Here is a 26887-nt window from a genome sequence, read left to right as displayed (position 1 = left end):
GAGAGAGAGAGAGAGAGAGAGAGAGAGAGAGAGAGAGAGAGAGAGACAGAGACAGAGACAGAGACAGAGACAGAGACAGAGACAGAGACAGAGAGACAGAGACAGACACTCATCTATCTTTCTGGTCCAAATCTGTGTATAACGACTGGAGGTTATTTTTGAATCACAATAAGTGAACCTCAGTTAAATATATTCCACAATATAAAAAAGGTTCAGGGACACGTGGAGCCAGCATAGGTTCTCATAGTGATCAAGAAGCTGTACAAATTAAGAAGACTTTCTGCAGGAATTAGAAATCTTGCTTTAGCCAAGGAAAACAAGAAGGAATACAAATGCTGGGAAGCAATAAGGATTTCTTAAAACATGATCCAAGCAGAAAAAATGACCAGGGAGGAAGTTGGTCCATTAAATCAAAATAAAGTTAATGGATGCTCAAGAAAGGCATAGAAAAGGCTGAGAAACTGAATAAATTCTATGCACCTGTCTGAACTGCAGAAGATATAGGAGATAGTTGAGCCTATATTGATTTTCTCAGGAAGAGAATCAGAACCACTAAAGCCAATTGAGATAACAAGAGAAAATATCATAGAACATCATGATAGACTACATAGTGACTTATCTCCCGGAGCCAGGTGGCATCCACCAAAAGAGTTCTTAAAGCATTCAAATGGAAATTGTGTACCTCCTAGCAGAAACATATAATTGACTCCTCAAGTCAAGCTTCATGTCAGAGGACTGAAAGGTAGCGTACGTAATATAATGCCAAATTTTGCAAAGGACCTTGGGATACCTGGAAACTGCTAGCCAGTCAGTTTAATGTCTGTTCCATGAAAGGTGGCACTGAAGTTGTAATCAATGAAAAAATCAAGTACATGCAGTATTATGTTTTAAAGCAGAAAAAAATTAAATGAGATAGCAGCACACTAAATAAATGCATAGATACATAGATACATACATACCAGGGGTGGGTTCCTGCCAGTTCTAACCTCTTCTATAGAAGAGGTTCCACAAATCTACAGTGTTGTTTAGAACTGGTTCCATCTCCGTCCCCCCGCCCGTCCGCACATCATCAGGATGAAGAGCAAAAGGAGGAATTCTGGGAGTTGAAGTCCACAAGTGAGTTTAACCACATTTTACAAGTTGGCCACACCCACCCAGTCACATGGCTGGCAAGCCACTTCCACCCGGTCACATGGCCAGAAAGCCACTCCTACAAAGCAGGCCACACCTACAGAAGAAGTTCTAAAATATTTGAAACCCACCACTGATACATACATAAGTAAATACATACATACATGCATACATACATACATACATACATACATGCATACATACATAACTATGTATATTTTCTCTTGTCCCCCCAAAATTATACCTTTACAAATTGATGAGACAGGGTTTATTTTTAAAAAATCCAAATGCATGCATGCATGCAGACATACATGCATACATACATACATAACTATACATACATACATACATACATACATACATACATACATAACTACATGCATACATAACTACATAACTACATAACTATGTATATATGTATGCATGCATTTGGATTTTTTAAAAATAAATCCTCTCTCATCAACATGTAACATGTTGGGGGGACAGGAGAAAATGATACCCACACACATAGCTAAATGTGACCCTATTGATGTTGTATACTTGAACTTTTAAAATGCTTTTGGTAAAATTCCTCTTGAAGGTTATTTGAGTAAATAAAGGAATCATGGAATAATAAGACTTGCTTATTTATTGATTGATAACTGGGGGGGGGGGGAAATCAGTAAGCAAAGAATGAGATTTTCTTCAGAGAAAGAAAGAAGTGTGTTTGCTCTGGTTTTGAACTAAAATCAATATTTTTAACATGCTTATAAGGCTTTTAACTCAGAGGCAAGCAGCAAGCTGCCCAAGCTTACCCATTATAGCCAACTATTTAGAAAGGGGAAAATAAGCACTTAGGAGGGACATGTGATAAAGCAAAGAAATAGTGGAGTAGGATTCATATCCTAATACAGAATATTCTTAAAGCGAATGTAAAGATAAAACTAGAAACTTTAGGGTTTAATGAAAAAGAACTTGGGGGGGGGGGTGGAATTTTGATGTTATATATGTTGACGGCAGCAAGATTACTTTATACACAAAAATGGAAGGACACTTTGAATCCCACAATGGATGAATGGCTACAGAAATTGATGGAGTAAGCAGAGATGGCTAAATTGGCTTCTTTGAAATAAAGGAAAAAAAAACACAATTACTTTTGTTTCAACTTGGAAACTTTGTATTTGAGGTAGAAAAAAATGAAACTTTGATTTTGGGTTTTACTGATTAGATATATTTGTTGTTATAGTAATGACTATTTTATACCACTATATAAAATAAAAAGTTGAGGGTTGACGTTATTATCTTATTCTAGTACACCCAAGGGGAGTCAGGAGTCAATGCCTTTACTTTCTTTTTCCTTTTTTTCTAAACTTTTCTCTTCCCTTTTCTATCTTGTTTTTCCTATTATGTGCTTTTGCTTGTATTTTTGCATTTTATATTATAAACTAATAAAAAGATTTTACCAGAGAAGACAAAAAAAAAAAAAAGATGAAAATCAAAACGCTGAAAAAATCTAAAAAGATTTCTTTAAATAAGTGAATCATCCAATTTTTGTGGAATTTATGTTGGGACAAAAGTGTCTAATCACATACATGTGGTTGGGGTTTTGCATTATACATAACTAACCAGGGAAAGTATTTAAATAGTGGTCATAGTGTATCCAAAGTGAAGGTAAGCGCTATTCCCCCAAAAAGAGAAGAAAATTTCATGGCATGGGTTATTTAAAGATTAATACAAAAAACAATGTATTATTCACACACAAATACCTCTGGAATATCTGAAGAAATGTTTAAGGAGTAATAATGATAAAAATATAAAATCAAGTATGAACATGAACAAAGTGAACAGGGAGTTTTCCTTCTCCTTGTATCTGACTGGAAGAAGATTTACAACAGATAAAAGAAATTCTTCCCCAAAGATACATTTAACTTGTTAAATTTCTTTGTGGAATTTAAAACTGTGAACATTCTAGAGCAGCGATGGTGAACTTTTTTTGGCTCGTGTGCCATAAGTGGGGGGCGCGCAGGGGGGGGGTCATACGTGGGCATGCTGCACTCATAATGCAATGTGCGACCCCCCCCCCAGTGTGCATGCACACATGGCAGGCGCTCCCCCCTCCCCCATTTTCTGCATGCTTTTTTCGCCCTCCCCAGGCTCCAGAGGCTGTATAGGAGCCTGGGGAGGGCGAAAACAGCCTCCGCCCTCCGGAGGCTTCAGGAGCTTCCTGAAGCCTCCGGAGGGCAAAAAATGACCCTATGAGGAAACTGGAAGTCACTTCTGGTTTGCTCGTAGGACTGTTTTTAGTCCTCCAGAGCCTTCAAGGACCTTCAGGAGATTTCCCTGAAGGCTCCAGAGAACTAAAAACGGCCCTACCAGCAAACCAGAAGGGTCATATTTTGCCCTCCGGACGCTCAGGGAAGTTCCTGAAGCCTCCAGTGGGTCTCTGGGGGAGTTAGGGGAGGCTGTTTTCACCCTCCCAGGCTCCTATAAAGCCTTTGGACCCTGGGGAGGGTTAAAAATGGCTTTAAAAAATACTTAACTCAGCTTGCCAGCGCCCGCATGTGTGCTGACCAGCTGACAGGGCAACGCCTCGCGTGCCCTGACAAATGGCTCTGTGTGCCATAGGTTTGCCATCCCAGTGCTAGAGGGATCTGGTTGGCCATAGAAGAAACATAAATGTAGAATAAATAAAGCTAGGCTTAATCCATCATTGCTAATCTTACCTTCTAAAACACCCCATGAGAGCAATTAATTCACTATATTCGTGCTCACTGCAGTTAAACCAGAAATAATTAGCTTAAATGTAAATAGAGAAAAGGAAAACTATTCAGAAAATAAAGTACTTTGAAAAGAGATTAAATAAATCATTTAAAGCAAAAAAAATGTTTATTTGACAAGTTGTCTTCATCTTATGCAGCCATCTTTCACTAAGTATTATCTGTTTTAAAATGTACAGTATTATAATTTTTAAAAAATGCTATGTGACACTCAATCTTGGTTAAGAAAATACATGCAGTCCTCAACAATTGAGCCCAAAATTTATGTTGCTAAGTGAGAAATTTGTTAAGCAAGTTTTGCCACATGAGACTGCCTTGAAACATCTATTACCATATTTTTGAAGTATAAAATGCACCTTTTCCCCCCAAAAAGAGGGTGAAAATGCCCCCCCCCTTTTTTTTTGCAAAAACGAGGCGTGCAGAGGGTTTGGGAGGCCTGCAGAGTGCAAAACCTTTTTTTTTTTTTAAAATACTTCTTCAAAATCATGGTGCGTCTTATACTCCCAGGCGTCTTATAGTCCAAAAATATGGTAAGTGAATCACTTCACTCAACTGTAGTTGCTAAATTAGTAACATGGTTGTTATGTCTGGTTTCCCCATTGACTTTATCAGAAGGTTGCAAGGAGGTTTATTTTCATTAACGTAATAGTTAGTTCTTGGATCAGTGTACTATATAAGAGGGAAAAAATGTTCTGTTTACAGGACCATGGAGTGCAAGAAATATTTGGACTCTGTTGCGATATAGTTTGGTTTTTGATATTGATACCCATGATTATCTCTTTTGAAGAATTCTTTTAAAAATTAAATAGTAAAACCTTTTATTGGATATTATAAGTGGCATCTGAGATAGTCAGTTTAAATAATTTGATATATAAAGATTATGTTAAAGATTTTCTCAGCATCAAATGGAATTCTTAATCCACAACAATGGCAATATTTTCAATTTTCTTTTCTTTTGTTCAATCATGTCCAATGGTTTGCCACTGCCTCTTTCCTAGAGAGCGACTGGCTTAAAATCACCCATCTGGTTTTGTGCCTAAAGTGAGACTAGAATTCACAATCTCCTAGTTTCTACTCTGATGTCTTAACACTACAGCAAATTGATACTTAAACAAAATGTAATGGATTGATATGGTCCATACACTTTGGCTAATTCAAAGATACCTTATTTGATAGAATCCACAACTGTCATTAAATCTGCAACATATACATATCAAAAGTTAAGGAATATTGTAAAGTTGATGTCACTGGAATCTATGGATTAAAAAACTGAATTATTCAATATCATTGCATCAACAGTTGCAAGTTATTAAAATGCCGAGCTGTTAGCAATTGATTTGAGATTTGAAGCAACCAAAAATTATATTTCAAGTTTACTGGACTTCCCAAGAATAGATTCAAAATTTTCTTTGTTAGAAATGTTAAGAAAAAGAGGGGTGGTATTCATTTTTTTTCTTCTGAATTTTTTTTGTTAAAATTTGTATTGGTTTTAAAAAAAATTACAAAGGAAAAAGGTTATGGAATATTTTGACAGCTACATCGTGTGTGTGTGGGGGGGAGAAGCCCCCCCGGGCCTCGCAACTTTTACAAAAAAGAAAAATAGAAAACTATGAACATTTACGTAGATATTAGCAGTTTTAAGTTTAACACCAAATCATCAGTATGTTTCAATCGTTTTACTTTTGTCACTTCCTTAAAAATACATTGTAACAACATTTGGAATAGTGTTTCAATTCACTTTTGTGATCTGAGTCTTCTTGTTGTCTCCTCTCCCCCCCCCCCCCCCCGTCCACTGGCAGAGCCTCAGCCCCTCCCTGCTTTGTATCTTGTGTAGGATCCCCCATATCACCTAATAGAGCAGTATGTTTTTTCATGAAAGTCTCTGCTTCCGCAACTGTGTTAATTCTAATTCTACTGCCCTCCCAAAAAATCAACATGCCTTCTGATAACAGCCACCTGAACCAGATCCCATTATTATATATATATATATATATATATTGCTAAGAAGGTATATTTCCTTCTCTTATCTCTTACTTTCTTTGGGATCTGCTTAAGAATGGTTTTTTCTTTATCCTTATATTTTAATGGTCCTCCCCTTTGAGCTCCTAGAACCTCATCTCTTGTGGTTTTTCTAAGAAATTTAACATGAACTTCCCTTGGGACATTAAATGTTCTTGCATAGGCTGAGTTAATCCTATAAATCAAGTCAATATCCCACCCAAGCTGTTGTTTCTCTGTTAATATATGAGGGGTGGTATTCATTGATCCACAGAATTTATTTTGTGATTTACATTTTTTAAAATAATTGTGGTTATATTAGGCATAGTTGGGGAGGGCTAGCAAAAAAATATGTTGGTAAATTGGAAAAGTAACATAATTTCTGATATTAAGGACTGGGTTTTGGAAATGTGTAATTTATCTATTTCTGTTTTATCCATTAAATCACTAACTACCTGGCATATGACAAGGTTATTTATGGAACCATTTCCCTCATTTGTTTCTACCCACCCCAAAGATACAGTAGGAGAGGCATGTTGTGGTCCCATCAGCCAAAGAATTAACCTTTCAGGATCCAAGAAATTGGCTTTTTTCTGTTGATGGGCCTGCCATTTAGAACATCATTCAGGTTGAGATTTGGTTGGAAGGTTTTGGAGAGGCTCATAGGATGTGGATGTCTTTGTAGGCATGGGAATCAGCATGCTAATTAGTTCCCATGGTTATAATTTGTCTAGAATGATCTGGCTTCTCGGCTGTTGATCTTTTGTATTGTCTGTATGACATCTTTCACATAAAACTTTGCAAAGTGTGGAAACAGTACTGTTCTATAGCCTTTATAAACAAGAAAGAAATGAAATCAGTCTAAAGTAAACTAATAAGCATTGCATCCTATGCCAAATGATACAATGAAATGTTGACCTGAAACATGAGTGCTAGATCCCAACAGGAGACAGTCAGTCAGAGAAAAACTAATTAATATTATAAATTGTGGGAGGATTGATTAAAGAAACTGAAACATTATTGTGTGAATTATGTTGGGAGAAAGCATGGATGAAAGAGGGAAATAAATGAAAAGGTCATGTAATCTGAGATATTGAAAAATAATAACCAATCTGTTTAAGTTGATTGATATGTGAAGAAGTTATAGCAGCCCTAGGAGTGGATCACAATTTGTTGATAGTGTGAACAAAATGTGATATTTGTTTCTATTCATCCTCCATTCACGCCATTATGATGGAGTGTTGAAGATGACCTAATCACAAGAATTGTACTCCTTAAAGCAACCAAGAGTGGTCTGATTGCAACTGCTACTGTTTTCTGAGACAGACTTGTTATACTCTGATTCCAGTTCTAAAATTTCCCCACCAAATGCCATGTAAAAAGAGCCTTGGTGGCACAGTGGTTAGAATGCAGTATGCCAGGCTAATTCTGCTGACTGCCAACAGTTTGATTCTCACCAGCTCAAAGTTGACTTGGCCTTCCGTTCTTCTGAGGTCAGTAAAATGAAAGCCCAGATTGTTGATAGCAATATGCTGACTCTGTAAACCACTAAGAAAGGGCTGTAAAGCACTGTATAAGTCTAACTGCTATTACTTACTGCTAATAGTTGTGAGAAAATGGGTTAGACTATGCAGTCCTCCTTCAAATTTCATCTACATTTGGATTACTTTTCTCTAACATAAACACAAAAGTGTTTCTTGCTCATGTCAACAAATTAAAAAGGATAATAATAATTTAAATTTTAAAATATGTCCAGGTTTTTTTCCTCCAGACAAAGATCACTTCTATTTTTTTTTCATTTTCCTCTGACCCTAGTTAAGAGCAATTTCATCTGCAAAAACTATTTGAAGACTATTTCCACAAGAGTGAATATGCCCACTTATCTTAAGCTGCGTTATTGAGCTAGCTCCATTACATAAAAGGTTAAACTGAATTTCCCCTTCAAATGGCTTCAGTAATATTAAAGAGGTTCAGATGAAACTTAAGCTTCTTTCCTTGCCTATTACTTTTTTCCCCCAAGAATCCTGACAGCACATGGGTCCTTTTTCTGCTTCCCAAAAGGCCACTGAGTAAAAGCAAGAAAGTGTTGCTTTCTCTCTAATTGGCTTTATGAAAATGTTATCTTATCTATGTAATCGTGAAGCTTCTCAAGGCAGGAGCAGCAATTCTTGTCCTCACTCCCCAAAATCCACGATAAGACACTAAAAGGATCCAGTGATTCTTGAAACTTCCAGGCACAACATTAATGGGATTTTGCTCCTTTGTGTGATCTCTCATCATTGTAATGTTCACTCTCCATCTTCACAGCATGCAGAAAGGGTGATGACGGGAGAGGTAATTTGCCTCAGTTCTTAGAGGCAGTTATCAAAGAAACCATCAGAATAACGCCAGTTTGTGATGGCTCAGAGGTCCGGCTAGAATTTATCAGTAGTTTGTCTGGCATTAACAAAGTTGTTGTTGTAGGTTTCTATGGTTTTCTCTTATTCATTATTGGATGCATCATTTCTGTTCATTGTATTGTTTTACTTCATTTTACTTCATTTACTTTACTTCATGAGGCAGAGCAAAGGAAGGATGGACCAGTGGCCTTCTTTCTATCTCTATTCTGTTAGGGCTTTCTATATAAAAGGTTTGAAATTGGAATAACTAAAGGCCACTCATTTTGGGATTCCCATGCTAATTATTCACAGTACTGCAGGGGTGTCCAAACTTGGGAACTTTAAGACTTGTGGACTTCAACTACCAGAATTCCCCAGCTGGCTGGGGAATTCTGGGAGTTGAAGTCCACAAGTCTTAAAGTTCCCAAGTTTGGACACCCCTGCAGTACTGTTTCCAGTGGCTCTGGAATGTTCTGTGCCTTTCACTGATGAGAATGTAAATTCTTGCCTGTTGTTCATGTCTTGCCCTCTCTATGTCTTTAATAATAATAATAATAAATATTTATTTCTTAGCCGCACCCTCTCCCGAAGGACTCGGGGCGGCGTACAACAAAACATAGGAAATAAATATATCGACATACATATAACAAAACATATACCAAGACATATATACGACATATACAAGGAGGAGGTGAACTGATAGATAAAAACAAGTAAAAACACAATGTTTAAAAACCCCTAAATAAATTGAATGCAATTAAAATACCCCAAATAAAAAACCCGTCAGGAGCGATATAGTTGGATCAAAGTTGAGCCAGGCCAGCAACTTGAAAAAGGTGGGTCTTGAGCTTTACACGAAAGGAGCGGAGGTCAGAGGTATTCCTAATATCCGGGGGGAGGTCATTCCACAGGGCTGGGCCCGCCACAGAGAAGGCTCTACTCCTAGGCGCCGCCCCTCGACACTGTCTGGTGGACGGCACCTGGAGGAGGCCCTTTCTGTGCGAGCGGATTGGTCGCAGGGATGTATGGGGCAGAATACGATCCCGCAAGTAACTAGGTCCTAAGCCATGGAGCGCCTAACTTTTATCTTATTTTGCCAATTAACTGTTTTCAGGTCTTACGATATTTAATAATTTATGCATATATTGTAGCCGAACAAACTGGTATGTGTGCTTGCTCTGATGTAGATAAAGGAATTGAATGGGAGTGTATAGAATACAAACTCAACTGGAAATTGCACAGCAGAATGTTGCAATATGTCTTTCAAAAGCTAAAAGTTTTTCTTGGTTTAGGTTTTACTTTTTTATCATCATCTTCTTTTAACAACCCCATAATCACTGTCTGGGTAACTGAATGGAGCTAGCAGAGTATTTACTGGCCGGATGCCCTTCCTGTCACCAATGGGGAGTTTTGTTCAGCAGATATATTCTCATTGTGCTTAGAGAGAGAAATATCTGCCGCTACCTAGGATCAAACTCACAGCTTCATGATTGTGAGGCGAGAGCTGCACTTCTAGGCCACTGCACCACCCCTTAGGTTTTACTTTTTGTGACAATCTTTTTCTACAGCTATTTTTAAGTTGTTGAACATGTTCTTCAAGGATTCCCTAAACATCAACCAAAAGAGGACGTCAAACCTCTAAAAACAAAATTAGCCTTGATGTTTGTATGGAAGAACAAGGTTGAAAATATGTTTAACTCTGTTCCTATAAGGGAGGACATGCTTTGAGAGGAAAAGCAGGAGGAAGATGAAGAGTTAATTAGCATTCCTCCTCCTTTTACTGTAGATGATGATGATGATTCCAGGCAATCTTTTGAAAGTGCTTTGTTGTGAAAGCAATGTTGGAGGATGAAAAAAAATGCAACTGGGTGTCATTTAATTAGAAACTTTTATATGGCTTTTGGACAACTGGCTCCCCTTCCCCCAACTTTTGTAGCATTCTGCTGCCCTTGAGTCTGATTTAAATGTACATTTTGGTGTCCTTAAGTAAGTATCAAGAGACACGATGGCTCAGTGCCTAAGACACTGAACTTGTCGATCAGAAAGGTTGGTAGTTCAGCAGTTTGAATCCCTAGCACCGCATAACGGAGTGAGCTCCCATTACTTGTCCCAGCTTCTGCCAACCTAGCAGTTCGAAAGCATGTAAAAATGCAAGTAGAAAAAAAGGAACCACATTTGGTGGGAAGATTTCAGCGTTCCGTGCACTTTTGGCATTTAGTCATGCTGGCCACATGACAACAGAGATGTCTTCGGACAGCACTGGCTTTTCAGCTTTGAAACGGAGATGAGCACCACTCGATAGAGTCAGAAAAGACTAGCACACATGTGTGAGGGAAATCTTTACCTTTAAGTAAGTATAGCACCACTGGTATTCTTTATTAATTTCTATCAATGGTAGAGGAATGGATAGTTCATTATACTGCAGTATGAATATCATGCAATATTTTATTGCTAAATGACCACAACAGAAAATTTGCACTCTTACCATAATGGCCAACAGGAGTGGGACAAGACTCTGTCATATTTCCTTCTAGCTAGTTTTATAGTAAATAAAATAATTAGACTTTTCACCAAAGGTAGGCAGATAATTTCAGACATAAACCATTCCCAATACATGAAATAAAGCCAACACTTCCCTCTGGATTGCATCAATGTGTGCAATTTGGAGTTATTTCCTACATTAAAAGCCTTCAAACATCAAATACAGCTCATTGGAAACATTTGTTTTCTGGGGCTTGAATTTCACTCTCATTCCTATTATTTTAGGTTCTAAATTATTAGTTCAGGCCCATTTTTTTTAAAAAAAAGCAGATTACCAAAGTACAAAGCTTCTGCCGGAGTTTTCAGCCTGCAAATATAGTTGTTAAATAAAGGGAAGGCAAGTGGCAAATATAAAGCTAGCGGGATTTCTGAATATGGACAGATTCAGGGTTCTCTAGTTTCCAATAAGCTCTTTAGAAACTGCAGCTGTAATGTGTTCATTGTGTCTAAAACACATTAAGCATTGGGCACAGAAGCCATTAGCCACATTGCAACTGCTTAAATGCTTAGCCCGTAGCAGTTGCTGACAGACGATCTGCAAAATGAGCAGTCTGCATATTCCAGGCACATATGCTGAATAAACCCAGCACTGTCAACTGCAGGAAAAAGAATCTGAAATGCCCTTTGCATGCATATCATTGCTTTTCCCATCCTCGGTATTATGAAGGATGATACTGCAGCAAGTTCTTAGAGCCAGAGACACGGAGAGCACCATAGCAATTCTCACATACTCCCGCCACCCACTCTCTGACTCACATTGTGTTTGCCAGGGATATGTAACCTGGGGGTACTCCCACTCAGTGTGGTGCTTTGTCCCGACCACATTCTGTCCTAGAATGTGGCTGCTAACAAATTGTAGAAAGACATGTGTGCACAGGCAAATGTAACACATACTCGTGTTTATTAGGGAGTGAGTATCTGCAAGATTGGACTCCGCTGGAATTGACAGGCTAGAAAATCTCAGCACTGCATGCGTTTTTGTTTGTTTATTCTTTGGGAAGATCCCTTGGGAAGCATCAACCCGTCACAAAACAGCGAATAAGGTTTGAAATTCTCCAGTATGATTCATCGGACTGCATGATGCATGGACCAGTGGATGGGGAAGGACAGAAAGTATAAACACGTAGGAGTAAATGTAGCTAAAAGGTCGCAATTTAGGTCCATTCTCAAGATGGAGATTAAACTTAGGGTGAATTGGTTTCTGCTAGACACTGCAATTCTGAAAGATGGGAAAGGCAGTAACTGAGACCTATTTTTGAAATTATACATTTAAGTATTTCTCTAGTTTCACACTAGAGAAACACACTGGTAGCAACCCAGCAGCAACCCAGGCCTGCCATGTTCCTGAACCATTTCCCCGGTCTCTTCTCACATCACCGGCATTTTTCTGTGCATGCGCAGAACAGTTTTCATTAAACTGCGCATGTGCATCAAAAACATTTGCTCGCGTGCAAAACACCCTCTCTCAGCGAACTGGTAGTAAACCGGTTAGGAACTCACCACTGATACACACACACACACACACACACACACACACACACACACACGTATATAAAGGAATGATCCCAGGCTAGGCAGAGAGTAGAGATATCATCTCTCCATTCCTTGCTCACTTTGTTAATTTTTAAGTCAATTTTGTGTTAATACTGATTATTTTAATGCTTTAATACCTTGTCTTGTTGCTTTTATTGATTGTAAGTTACCTAAAAGAGATGGACAGCATATAGGTTTAATTAATAAACAAACAAATAAACAACTACAACAAAACCATAACCAGAGTTTCTATTAATAAAAGCAAACTCTTTAGTGATGCCTTAGGTTCAAAAAAAAATGGCAGTTGAAGCCAAATTGGGTAATATGATTTAGCATTTGGACAGATCTGAATGCTCAGAGTGCTTTTTTTAAACCTTTAAGCATCTGATAACAAAGATTCTATGTAAGTGATTCTGCATTAATTATTAACCATTACACTCTGATATATTGGCACAATAAATGTGGCATTTCAAGAAGCAGAAGCATTTAATCAAAAGCCCCAGACCCACAGTAGTCCAGGAAACCCAGCTCCTTCAGCCTGGGATGCTGCAAGAATCGAGCAAGTAGGAAGCAGTCCCAGATCTGTGGCATGCCAGCAAACCGTGTCCCAAACGGGTCAGTAGTGTGGCACAGACATTTCCTGGGGCAAAGGCATGACTTGTCAACAGTAGGAGCAAGAAGATGGCAAAGGTTAGTTGGAGTGGTAGAACTCAGGGTGGCAAGTGGCCCAAAGGACATAGATGGGGAAAGGTTGGCAAGGGAGGGGTCTGTGTGTGGTCATAAGTACAGCACATGAATTTTGATCACATCATCCTTAGATGCTGCAATGGTCATAATTTTAGGCACAGGTCATACATTCCCTCTTCCGCAACATTGTAACTTCAAACGGTCTCTGAATGAATGGCCATAAATTGAGGATTACCTGTAAGATAAAACTAGGAAGGGGCTCATATAAAGATATCACATTCTAAATATACAAAAAAAAAATCCATTAACCAAATCTGAAGCAAAACGAAGAAGTTTTAAATACATAGCAATGTATGGGAATGAGCTCAGAAAGCAAGGTACCATATTTTAAATCTGCCTGTGAATATTAAATATTAAAATGCTTAACGTGGGGAGGGTTGTTTTTCCCCTCCTCTGTATTCTTTTTAAAGCAAGCTAGATGGTTTGTTTAAAGCATCTAACAGCCAATACAAAGAGAAGGTGCTAGAAAACCGAATCTATCTTTGTCATGAGTCTCCTTCACAAATTGCTTTTCAGATGCTTTTTGTCATTCCTCTCACAAAAATAGATGTTAAAGCACATAAGCTGATAGACAGAAAACATTAGAAAACAAAATACCACACTTCTCTCCTTCATTTTTAATATCTTCTGTACTTAAAGCTTCAAAACTGAGATTAGCACTGGCAGATGGCACTTGTGCAGCCTGGTGAGAAAAGAAGCAGATTTTTTGGATATTAACATGGAGATGGACACCGTACACCATAAGAGTGAAATAAGAGTTGCTGTTATCTGTAAATGTGAAGCCACCAAGCTGAGAGAAGCTTGACCTCTACATATTGTATTTTGCACACTCTGGACAATATTCCTGTCATTGTGGTATGTGGTATGCAGGAAGGGGCAAACACCAAACGCTTTATGATCGTTCTGACCTACCTGTGTGAGGTCTAAGCTGCACGTGAGGTATATAATTATAATTATATTATCTTTATAATATATATACATATAATATAATAATTATATTATAAGTTGAATTTAGGTTTAATTCGCTTTTAAGCGAATATCTTTAAGGGTATTTATCTTTTGTACCTGTTTTTAATGAGATGCCTGTACACCGCCCCGAGTCCCTTCGGGGAGAGGGGGCGGTCTATAAATTTTGAAAATAAATAAATAAATAAATGTGCATAGACCTATCACGATAGATATTCTCTCATAGGGCTGGGCAAATTCTTCTGAAGAAGTGCTTTAGAACATCTGGAGCTGCATACAAAGAACCTCTTTTTGAAGAGGGTAAGCAGATGTACCTTTTGTTTTTCCGAGATCATGCAGCTGTTTCCAAAAGTGTCCCAGATTGTCAGCCATGCTGTTCCACTGAGGGGAAAAAACCCTGCTCCAGTGACAATTAGGGCAACCTATCAAGCTTGTATAGCACTATATAAATGAGGTAGAGACTATACAATGATCCATCAAATTCCTGTCGCTGTTTCTAGTGTAGTGACTGCAGAAATATCTTGAGTAAAGTTTTAGGATTAAAGCAGTATGCTACAGTGGCAATAGAAGGGGACGGGCTGGCTGTTTTCCCACATGTAGATGCAAACTGAAGGGCCCTTCATGGGCCAATAGCAATTAGAGCTTTCTAAGAAAGAGGGATTGAAAACTAATGTGGTCATTACAAGTCTTACTAAAAATAAATACAGGTAATACTCTAAACATGCAAGGCTTCCTCGGATGGACACCAGGTACGTATGAAATATTTATGCAGTATCCAAGCCAGAGGCAGGTTCGTAAAGCTTTTATACTGAACATACTCAACATTCATTAATCATGGGTGCTACACAAATTGTCAATTAAAAATAGAAACTAAGTTATTAGCCTGAGAAATGCCTTCCCTGTGAACTCCGCGGCGTCTCTGCTTCTAGCATTAATTCAACAGGTATTCCCAGGCCCTACTATGGATCTACTACTTTTTTTACACTAACAGCCCATGCAGTGATTAAATATGGTGCAAGCTAGGGGCTGTCCAGTTGGGACACAGGCAATGGGAAGCAAATGACAAAATGTGCATTACAGCAACATAATAATGGAGATCATAAGACTTATATTTCTACATCCAATGTTGAGTTGCAATTACAAAAGGATTGTGTATGCATCGTAAAGTCATAATTCATTTTTTTTGGTGCTATTTTTGCGTCAATAAGATTTGTGTCAGAGGCTTCTGGACTGCAGTGATCCTGCAGTGACCAAAGTTCATATTGAAAAGAATTTAGGTTTGGAAGCAAAACCATAATTTGCTACTTGCATTGAAAAATATAAGGCTATCAAATTGGGAGTACAAAAATACTTCTAAATAGACCAGACTAGTATTACCTTGATTATAAAGATTATAAAGAATCTAGTATTACCTTGATTATAAATAATCTCGTAAATCTGCATGTACTTCCAACTCCCTCCGTTTATCTTCATGAGAATTACAGAAGTTCTTGTCTGTGACTCTTACTTGTATTACAGATTTCTTTTATGTGACCATCCTCTTGGTTCAAGCTCTTTTTCCTGTTCAGTTTCAGACTGAATGCCACAAGGAATATGTTCAGTATATTCACAATACTATATCTTCCAAAAATGCTACATGAATTTTGCAACTCCCTTTTGAACAAAGTTACTGAATTCATTGATATTGGGATTTGACTAGAATAGATATAGTGCTTATTAAAATATGCATAACACCTGTCATTTTTAGTCTATAACTGCTCATTTGCACTACCTGGAAGGGAGAGGTCATGATCACTTTAGCTAAACTATTTTATTTTCATTTCTATGATTACAATCATTGTCTTGCCTTTTTTACTGTATACATCCATTTTCTCAATAAATTCCTCTTGGTAGTTATTGTTTCGGCTTCATTGAGGAATTGTGAAACTGCCGAGTTACATCTTGTTTCAGGACTAGCCTGAACTTTGTTAAATTCTCTGTCTTTGGATTTGTTGCAAGGAGATCTAAAGTACTTTTTTTTCTTTCAAGGTAGATTTAAGGAAGAAGTCTTTGATACATTATTAAAACTCCCCAATTGGACAAACTAAGGGAGTTTATGGCTTCTCTGTCTGAAACACGGCAATGATCTATACTTCCTTCTCCGTGGGATAGATTATCACATGTTCCACTTGCAACAACTGATCAAGTTGCTCTACATACAGTGCTGCACACCATTAGCAGAATCAAGACAAACTGACATGCTCAGAAAACAGCAATGAAGATGATAAGGAGACCAGAAACTAAATCCTTTGAAGAGAAATTATAAAATCTGGGAAAGGTTTGCCTCAAAAGGGGAAGACTGAGAATAGAATATGGTAGCATTCTTCACATACTTGAAAGGATTTCATACAGAAGCTGGTTGAGTCTTGATCTGGATAATAATCTGAAGCTCAGACATCCAGTTACCCAAAACATAATTCAATCACACAAAGAACTATCTGAAGCCGTGTTACATTTAGCTACTGCTCTTCCATAAGCTCCTTCTTCTTCTTTTGCAAACAAAACTGTCCTGGAAACAACGAATACATTTGAAACCTGGCCTGTATCCTATAAGCCTGGAACATTGTAGACTGGACATTGGATAACTGATTTAAATACAGAGGCAGTTTCCAATTGAATGTTAGGAAATATTTCCCAACAGCAGCAGAGTTTAATAGTGGAACCAATTATCAGAAAATGTAGACTCCGCTTCCTGGATGCATTCAAGCAGAGGTTGGACACCATCTGTTGTTGATGTCTTTTTGCTTTAATTTGGATTCCTAAGTGGATCGGGAGGGGGGTTGTTTGGATTTAATGGCATAAACAACTCCTTTCAACTCTATCATTCTATAATTCTATCACTAATGAATGAGCCCTTGAGGAACCAGATTGGAGAGGAGCAAAGAGTTTGCACAATAGTACTAAAAAGAGATGACAGATTTGATGTACAAAGAGTTCTTTTGAAAAGGGAAAATGCTGATTATTTTAATTTGTAGTGACACCAAGTCATACAGATTCCTAATAAAGTTGTTTCCCCGTTCTCTCATTTGAATCCCCATCATGTTTAAACTACTTTTCAACTTCTGCATCTATAAAAGGCAATTCAGCAAGCTTGGTTTTTTTTGGATGTCTTAATTTTTTCTCTCTAACCCCAATATTTGATAGGAGATTAAAACCTTAAAATTCCATCCTTCCTTCCTTCCTTTTCATTTTAAAAGTGATTGTACTATATAAACTGGGCAAGTAATTAAGATTACCATTTTATGGTTTTATAGTGGATGCTAATTAGACAGTTTTTCCTTTACTTATTAATAAAATGACTTATGGGTTATAATGTATAAAAGAAAAATAGAATTAGGAAGACAAAAGTAAATGCAGTACTGCAGGCTACTTCTGCTGACTCCTGGCTGCCTGCAATTTGGCAGTTTGAACCTCATCAGGCTCAAGGTTGACTCAGCCTTCCATCCTTCCAAGGCCAGTAAAATGAGGATCCAGATTGTTGGGGGGAGGGGATAAGTTGACTGTGTAAACCACTTAGATAGAGCTTAAAGAACTGAGAAAAGGTATATAAGTCTAAATACTATTGCTATTGCTATTCTATTAAATTCAGTTTCATGTTAGGAATATTTTGTTTACTATAAAAGCAACTCTGATCCAAGATTTTATGTTATTCAAATATAGAATGTTTTGGCAGTTGAATGTTTCTCCAGCAATAAGACCATATAGTTCACTATACTGGAGAACAACCAGAGCTGGTATTGAACCGGTTCTCTCTGGTTCAGGTGAACTGGTAGCAGCACTGCGGGAGACTCTGCCCACCCACCCCGACATAATGCACAACCTTCTGTGCATGCGCAGAAGACGGTGTGCAATGCACAGATGCGGAATGTGCACTCACATTTGTGAAGCGGTGGGGAAGGTACGTGAATCTCACTTCTGAGAACAACCATATATTAACTTAAAGTGCAGAAGTCCCATTATGTGACTCTGAAAGCAGAAGAGGAATTGCTACCAATTTGAGCCATCCCTTAGCAACCACCAACAGGTGACCATAAAATTCTACTCAGAATTTCTTAACTGCAATTGTATATGTGGTGGTACTTTCATTTGTGAACTAGTTTATTTTAATGATCCTCATTTCCGTGCTTTTATCTCATCTTCCTTGAGTTCATTTATTCGGTTTTCTGTTCTACACTTTTTCATTTCCCCCCTTTTAGAGTCTTATAAAGAAAGAAAGTGATCTTCTCATAATTAGCACTGTTTCATATCTGCAGTAAATAGCAATAGCACTTAGACGTATATACCACTTCACAGTGCTTTACAGCCCGCTCTAAGTGATTTACAGTATCAGCTTATTGCCCCCAACAATCTGGGTCTTCATTTCACTGACCCCGGAAGGAAGGCTGAGTCAACTTTGAGCCTGGTGAGATTCGAATTGCTAAATTGCAGTCAGCTGGCAGTCAGCAGAAGTAGCCAGCAGTACTGCATTCTAACCACTGTGCCACCACAGTTCCTAGTGTTGTAAAGTTACATATCTATCAAAGCTAAATCCTTGACTTTTCTAACTCAATCTATGTTTGTGTTCTTAAAGAGGAGTGTAATTGCCATGTCCAGGGTGCAGGGAAATGATATCTATCTATGAGATGAATTTCTCCTTGAAGCACTATATATTGTTCTGTTATTTACACTCTGTTTATGAATGTTATAATGAGAAAATCCCAATAATATACTTCTGCTCCCTAAAATATGGTGTGTATCAACCACTTCTTATCTAATACATAGAAATGATGAAATGCATGTAAATAGCCATTGAGACCTCCACTTTAATATGTCCCATGACCAGGAAACATCACACTAAATGAAATATGATGTTCAGCTATCTCATTCAAGTATAGTGCGCACAGCAATGCACATTTTGTCCCTTTCATAATGTAGTACCCAAAAAGTGCAGGCTCTTTTAAACATCTGGCAAAGAAAACTAAGAAGTGATTATAAAATGATCAATGACATTTCCACTCCATCTGCTAGGGAGTAAGTGAATCATAGCAGTGACATTTCCTCATTTGGATCAGAAGAGGGTTGCAACAAAACAAATACATGCTTTCCTGGCTACAAAAAATCAGCACAGAGGAATTCTGTATGTGAGAGTATGTTTGGGTGCTTCAAATGCAAGACAAAAACACTCAGAGATACAAATGTAGCTCTTGTCTCCAAAAAGCAGTGGCATCATTTCTCGAACAGAAGGGTTTGATTTGAAGTGGACAGGTGTTATGTTTGTGCCTCCACTCATGCTGAAATACTTTGTAGTTGTTGTTTCAAAGTCAAAGAGGTGCCTGTTGCGTCCTTTCTATCAATAAAACTAAAGGACATCAGAATCAGAAGTAGGTTTTTCTCCGGCTTGCTGTATTGAAATTTGAAAATAATTAACTCGGTGGATCTGCAAGAATGTGTGTGTGTGTGTGTGTGTGTGTGTGTGTGTGTGTGTGTGTATGGATATGGATATGGATATGGATATGGATATGGATATGGATATGGATATGGTTTTGTGGGCATGGCTTGGCAGGGATCATGTGACTGGGTGGGTGTGGCCAACTTTTTTCACTTTTTAAAGCATTTTTTTCCTGCCAGTTCAGGCAAATAGGCAGAAAAAAAATGCTTTAAAAAGTGAAAAAAAGAGTTTCCAACGATTGAATGGATCAGTTGTGACCCACGCGATCATTGGAAGCTCTCTTTTTTTCACTTTTTAAAGCATTTTTTCCTGCCGGTTTGGGTGAATAGGCAAGAAAAAATGCTTTAAAAAGCAAAAAAAGAGAGCTTCCAATGATCACGTGGGTCACAACTGATCCATTCAATCGTTGGAAGCTCTTTTTTTCACTTTTTAAAGCATTTTTTTTCTGCCTATTTGCCTGAACTGAAAGCCAGCTTTTACATAATGACATTACTTAAACTTACTGTAAACCTATAAGAAAAAAAACATCTGATACTGTGAATACAGGTGGTGGGTGGGTCCTTAAAACAAGATTTTTAATCTCAACTTTGTAATGCCTTGATCCAAGTACATTTATCAATTAGTCACTGGTCTTATCTCTATAAAGGAGATGTTATTTTATAATTAAAAATATTCAACTGTTGAAGTCTTTAGCAAGACCTGTTAAGTCCTCAGACTTACAACACTGTCAAAAGCATTGCCGGCTGCAGGACTGCCCTGATTGGCTAAGACATGAGTAGCCTTTCAGCGGAAAAATGCAGCCTTCTGATTGGTTCAACCGTCTGACAGCTACTACATAAAGAACTGTCAGACGGCCAATGTTGTTGTTGCAGGTTCAGGAGTTGTCTTGCACTTTGCACTGTTAGCTGTTATAATAAAGGTTGTTTTATCTCACAATCTGCCTCACCTCAGTTCCTGCCTGCCTAGTTCTCCATACAGATCAAGACACATTGAAGCTTCTGGGTAGTTTTAAGGGCAGTCCCATGTAGACTACTGTAGGATGTTAATTAAATAAATTTCAGGTGCTCCTTTTAGGGGGTAGGTGCTGCTACAGCAAAAGCATACTTCTAAGATCCCAATAGATGGTATTCCTTAATTGAAAGAAACCAGACCAGTGCTGGATGGAAACTTCCTGGCAGATATTATGGAAGAGAGGCAGACCCTCAGGTAACCAGAGCTTGATAAGCACTGACCAGCACCTTGAATAACACCCAAAGGCAAATTGGCAATCAATGCCGTTTATGAAGCAGAGGTATTACTTGGGCATTCTGAGGCATGCCTATCACTTCCCACCGTTCTAGAACAGGTCTCTTAAAACTTCAGAATGATTTTCAAGGTCAGGCCCATGTTGACTGATTTGCAGTAGTTAAGCAGTAAGGTGACCAGGGTATGACTGATTGTCTGAAGAATTTCCTGATCTACAAAAGGATAACTGACATGCCAGAACTGTGCAAAGGCCTTCCTGGCTACAGCTGCCACTTGTTCACTGAGCAGGAAATGTGAGGCCAGAAAAACCTCTAGAGAATTAAAGAAAATGACCTTGGCAGAGAAAAATCAAATTGTTCAAAGATCAACAGGAGAAAAGACACAACTCATGGCCAAACGAATCCAAGGAAAGGAGGGCCAGACTCAGATAGGCACCTTCTTAGTTTTACCAGAGTATAAGAAGGGAGACATTTAAAGCACAATCAGATTTGCAAGATTCTGTTATAGTATTCCATCATAATAAAATACTTTTAGACTACCATTGCCTCACTAGAGGGCATGGCATAATAAAAGGAACTCAGAAGGCTGTCAGATTAAATCATGGTCAAAGATACTGAAAACTGCAAAGATAAAGGAACACAAGTTTGGATATGCCATTTGGCCACACGTTACCTACAAACATGATCAAAGCTCTTAACACTAAATCCTAGCCTGAAACTTGTCTAGATACTCAATTTGCTCGGAGTCTCATGAAGTGCAGACTGGCCACTTTCTCAATAACCTTTTCCGAAAAGGGAAGGTTGGAAAATAGATGATAGTTATTGAAAACGGTGGTGTCCAAGAATGGCATCTTCAGGAGGGTGTCAACTACCATCTCTTTCAATCAGGAAGTGCCATTCTCTCCATCAAGGAGCCTAACACCATAAAAATTTTATATTGAGAGTGCACATGATCATTTTTAAATGTCAACAAGTTGCATATATATTAAGTGAGGAAAAATATCTCTCCTAGGTATTGTTCTTTTCAGATGCCATGAAAGGTACATGATAACGGGGTATAAATCATGACAATAGAAGATTCTTTGCATGACATAATCTTGGAGTTTTCATGCATCTAAAAAACGGCCTGTTCATTGAAGTGATTTCCTCATCCTTCAGGATGACCTTCTTTTATAACATCTAAATTCCCAACTAAATACATCAGGCTGCATAATCCTAAGAGATTACAACACTAGAATCTATTACAGTACTAGGAGAGGTATTTTTCCTCCATGGTGATATTTAAAAATTATTATGTGGGTCATTAATACAAAATCATTGTCCAATTTGGACCGAGGAAGGAAATGTCACAATTTGGAATTATAGAGCTGGCACCACCTAGAGCTGGAGGTTGTTAAATATAATGTCATATTTAAAGTGATATAAAATTTAATGCCATCAGAATATAAATTACAATCTGTGAGCAACTGTTCCAGCTTAGGTAAGGTCATCCATAATAAGACTAGGAAAAACAAAAGATGGCAAATTCATGTTAACGCATCACACATTTGGTGACTTTCATTACTTGCTTCAGGTGTTGAGATACTAGTTTGTAACTGTGGCATTTGTGTGATGATGTCATGTGCCATGAGATGCCAATTCATTCTGTAATTATAAATTTTGCTGAGCCCATGTTTTCTTATGATTTAGCTATTAAATCTCATGATGCATGCTTTGCTTTTATCTTTCAGAAATAGTTTGCAAATATATTTGATCCAAATTATTATTTTTAATAAAGTACACATCATAAATATTATATTTTCAACTTTATACTGATTTCCAGTTGACTTGCAGAGTGATAAAAAACTGAAAACATTCATACTTTCATGTAGATACAGGAATTATATCTATCCCCTTCTTAGTTTGTCAAGGGGAAGGGATATGTGGTTGTATTCTCTTAGTGGGTACTGTATTTCCTCTTTAAGAAAGAAGATGGGCTTCACCATCCCTTAAGGAAACAATGGTTTGCTTCTTCCTCAAGAAGCTATTGCTGGACTCTACCATCCAATAATACAATAGCAGAGTTTGAAGGGACCATGGAGGTCTTCTAGTCCAACTCCCTGCCTAGGCAGGAAACCCTATAACATTTCAGACAAATGGCTATCCAACATCTTCTTAAAGACTTCCAGTGTTGGGGCATTCACAACTTCTGGAGGCAAGCTCTTCCACTGATTAATAGTTCTAACTGTCAGGAAGTTTCTCCTCAGTTCTAAGTTGCTTCTCTCCTTCATCAGTTTCCACCCATTGCTTCTTGTTCTACCTCCAGGTGCCTTGGAGAATAGTTTGACTCCCTCTTCTTTGTGGCAACCCCTAAGATATTGGAACACTGCTATCATGTCTCCCCTAGTCCTTCTTTCTATTAAACTAGACATACCCAGTTCCTGCAACCGTTCTTCATATGTTTTAGTCCCCAGTCCTCTAATCATCTTTGTTGGTCTTCTCTGCACTCTTTCTAGAGTCTCCACATTTTTTCTACATCATGGTGACCAAAACTGAATGCAGTATTCCAAGTGTGGCCTTATCAAGGCATTATAAAGTGGTATTAACACTTCATGTGATCTTGATTCTATCCCTCTGTTGATGCAGCCTAGAACTGTGTTGGCTTTTTTGGCAGCTGCTGCACACTGCTGGCTCATATTTAAATGGCTGTCCACTAGGACTCCAAGATCCCTTTCACAGTTACTACTGTTGAGCAAAGTAAAACCAATACTGTACCTATGCATTTTGTTTTTGTTGCCTAAATGTAGAACCTTACTCTTTTCACGATTGAATTTCATTTTATTAGATAGTGCCCATTGTTCAAGCTTGTCAAGATTCTTCTGTATCTTTAGCCTATCTTCTGGAGTGTTGGCTATTCCTGCCAGCTTGGTGTCATCTGCAAATTTGATGAGTTCTCCATTTATTCCCTCATCCAAATCATTGATGAATATGTTGAAGAGTACTGGGCCCAAAACAGAGCCTTGGGGTACTCCACTGCATACTTCCCTCCATGTAGATGCAGTTCCATTGAGGACTACACGTTTGAGTGCAGTTGGTCAGCCAGTTACGAATCCATATGGTGGCGATGCTGTCCAACCCACATTCTTCTACTTTATCTAGTAGTAGGTTATGGTCTACCTTATCAAATGCCTTACTGAAGTCCAAGTAAACTATATTGATGGCATTCCGCTGGTCCTCTATTCTTGTCACTTTGTCAAAGAATGCAATAAAATTAGTCTGGCATGATCTGTTTTTGACAAACCCATGTTGGCTTTTGGCTATTACTTTGTTTACTTCTAAGTGTCACTAATTCGTTGCTTGATTATCTTTTCCAGAATCTTTCCTGATATTGAGGTCAGCTGATAGATCTGGAGTTTCCTGGATCTGTTTTTTTCCCCTTTTTTGAAGATGGGAACCACATCAGCTCTTTTCGAGCCCTCTGGTAGTTCCCCGGTGCTCCAGGATCTCTGAAAGATATAGTTCAGTGGTTGTGAGATCTCGTTTGCCAGTTCCTTCAGAACCCTGGGGTGTAATCCATCCAGTCCTGGTGATTTGAACTCATCTAGGGTAGACAGGTGCTCACTTACCATTTTCTTCCCTATTTCAACTTGTGTTCCTAATCTGATTTTGTGGTGCTGTTTTTGATAGGTTGGACTGTTTTATCCCTTTGTGTAAAGACAGATGCAAAACATGAGTTAAATAGTTCTGCTTTCTCCCTGTTGCTTGTCACCTTCTTGCCACTTTCTCCCAGCAATGGACCAATTGTTTCCTTAACTCTTTTCTTGTTTTTAACATGTTGGAAGAAGCTTTTTTTGTTATTTTTTACTTTTGTGGCAAGCCTTTCTTCATTGTGAGCCTTAGCTTTCCTCACTTCATCTTTACATGCTCAGGCTATTTGCTGATATTCTGCCTTAGTTATGTCCCCCCCTTTCCACTTTTTGTACTTATCTTTTTTGTCTTTCAATTTGTCAGAGAGTTCTTTATGAAGCCATGCTGGTTTCTTTTGGGAGCTGTTATTTTTCTTCTTCATTGGTATTGTGCTAGACTGAGCATTTGTAATCACATTTTTCAAAATTTCCCAAGCTTCTTGAGTTGTTTTCCCCTTGAGGATTCTCATCCATGGAATTTTTCCCAAGGTCTCTCGGTTTATTGTAATTAGCTCTCTTAAAGTCCAAGACTCTAGTTTCACTTTGTTCTACTACTTGTGTTTGCATAATGTTGAATTCCAATATTGCATGGTCACTTGCCCCCTGGGTTCCTGTGGCTTCAACACCTTCTATCATTTCCTCTCTGTTAGTGAGAATTAAGTGCAATATGGCTGATCCCCTTGTTCCCTTCTCTACTTTTTGGGAAACAAAGTTGTCTGCTAGGTTTGTTAGGAACCTGTTGGATCTTCCACTTGGTGCAGAGTTTGTTTCCCAGTTGATGTCAGGGTAGTTAAAATCTCCCACTACTATTGTGGTGTGCTTCCTACATACCTTAGTTAGCTGACTAGCAAAAAGTTCATCTACTTCCTCTGCTTGGTTGGGTGGCCTGTAGTATAGACCTAGGGCAATATCATTCCCCACTCCCCCAACCTTTAATATTGACCAAAATGCAGTTTCCAATTTTCCTTTTTTGGAGAAGATCATAAAGAAGGTGGTCTTTTGAGCTTCTGAGCCATGGAAACACAGATTATGTGGATGCCTTCCAATCATAATTCAGCCTGGGTATGGGACTGAGATGACATTGATCATATTCTTGGATGACTTTTGTTGGCAGTGGGATAACAATGGTTTGTCCATCCTTGTTCTTCTTGATGTCTCATATAATTGATAATGATATACTCATGAAATGGCTCCTGGAATTGAGGATAGCCAGCCCATTTTTCTGCTGGTTTTTCATGTCCTCCATCGTCATTTTCAATTATTTTGAGAGGGGGCAGAAGTCCAGCCTGGGCTCCTTCCTCTGTGGGATGCTATAGGGCTTGGTATGTTTTCCTCTCTTGTTTATATTTACATGAAGCTTCTGGGCTAATAAAAACCTTATTATAGAAGGGAAATCACACAATTTCAGATCTTTTCTAAGAATGTTTCATTCCTATTTTGTGAAAAGTAATATATGAAAACAAGAGCAGTGAAATATAAAATATTTATACTGCATGGGACAGATCTTGATGCCTTACTTTATCTTTCTACTATAAATCAGTATGAAGCAATCTTGCCATCACATTAGCTGCCATTCTGTGAGTTAAATGTTGATTGAATATTACTTTTGAGAGGTGAAATATTTTTTGGGTAAAAGTAAGTAATGCCTTTGAACATTTAACATAACTGGATGTGACGAACACATAAATTACTCAAATGTAGTTTCTTTATCTCTGAATACATCATAGGCCTGAATACTTCATAGGCATTAGAGAAGATTTTGAAAGCAGAAGGAAAAATCAAAGAGCTATCATCAATTTGCATTTTTCTAAATTAGCAAAAAGTTAGAGTAGTGATATATTACTCATATTGATTTCAAAAATGCTATGTAGAGAAGAATATAAAAGAAACTTTAGGGCAATATTCCTCAAAGAGTACTTTGAATTCTTGGGCCTAAGTTTATCAATACTTATAGTGATACTATTTATTATTTCTTTACATAATTGTATTTTAGTATTTTGTTATTGGTATAATTGTATATTGGTATTTGACCTCACTTCCAAAGAATTCAAGACAAATTATATACTTTTATTTTCCCTTATTTTATTCTCCCAGGATATTTTTATATCATTCTTTCTTTTCTTTCCGAGGAATATTCCATAATTAATTCTAATGTTTCAGATGCCACAATATAGCAGTAGACGGGTGAGCGACATGATGGCCTACAAATTTTATCAAGGAAAGGTTTGTGACTGGGCATTTTTTCTTTCTTTCACAGTGTTAGATCTGTAGTGAGGAGACTGAGGCAGCTGTCAGTTCAACAGGTTTATTAACAGAACAGGCTGACAGGAATGAACAAAACGCGAGCCGGCTGACAGCTATTTATACTTACAGCTGTCAGCCGGTAAACCAATAGGAACCCTTGAATTCTCCCGCCGGCTGGAGCGCGCACCTTGGCCAATCAGAGGGCTTCCTTCAAACG

Source organism: Natrix helvetica, assembly GCF_964273705.1.
Source record: "Natrix helvetica genome assembly, chromosome: 4".
In the NCBI taxonomy this organism is placed as follows: domain Eukaryota; kingdom Metazoa; phylum Chordata; class Lepidosauria; order Squamata; family Natricidae; genus Natrix; species Natrix helvetica.
Note: the sequence above shows the minus strand (reverse complement) of the source record.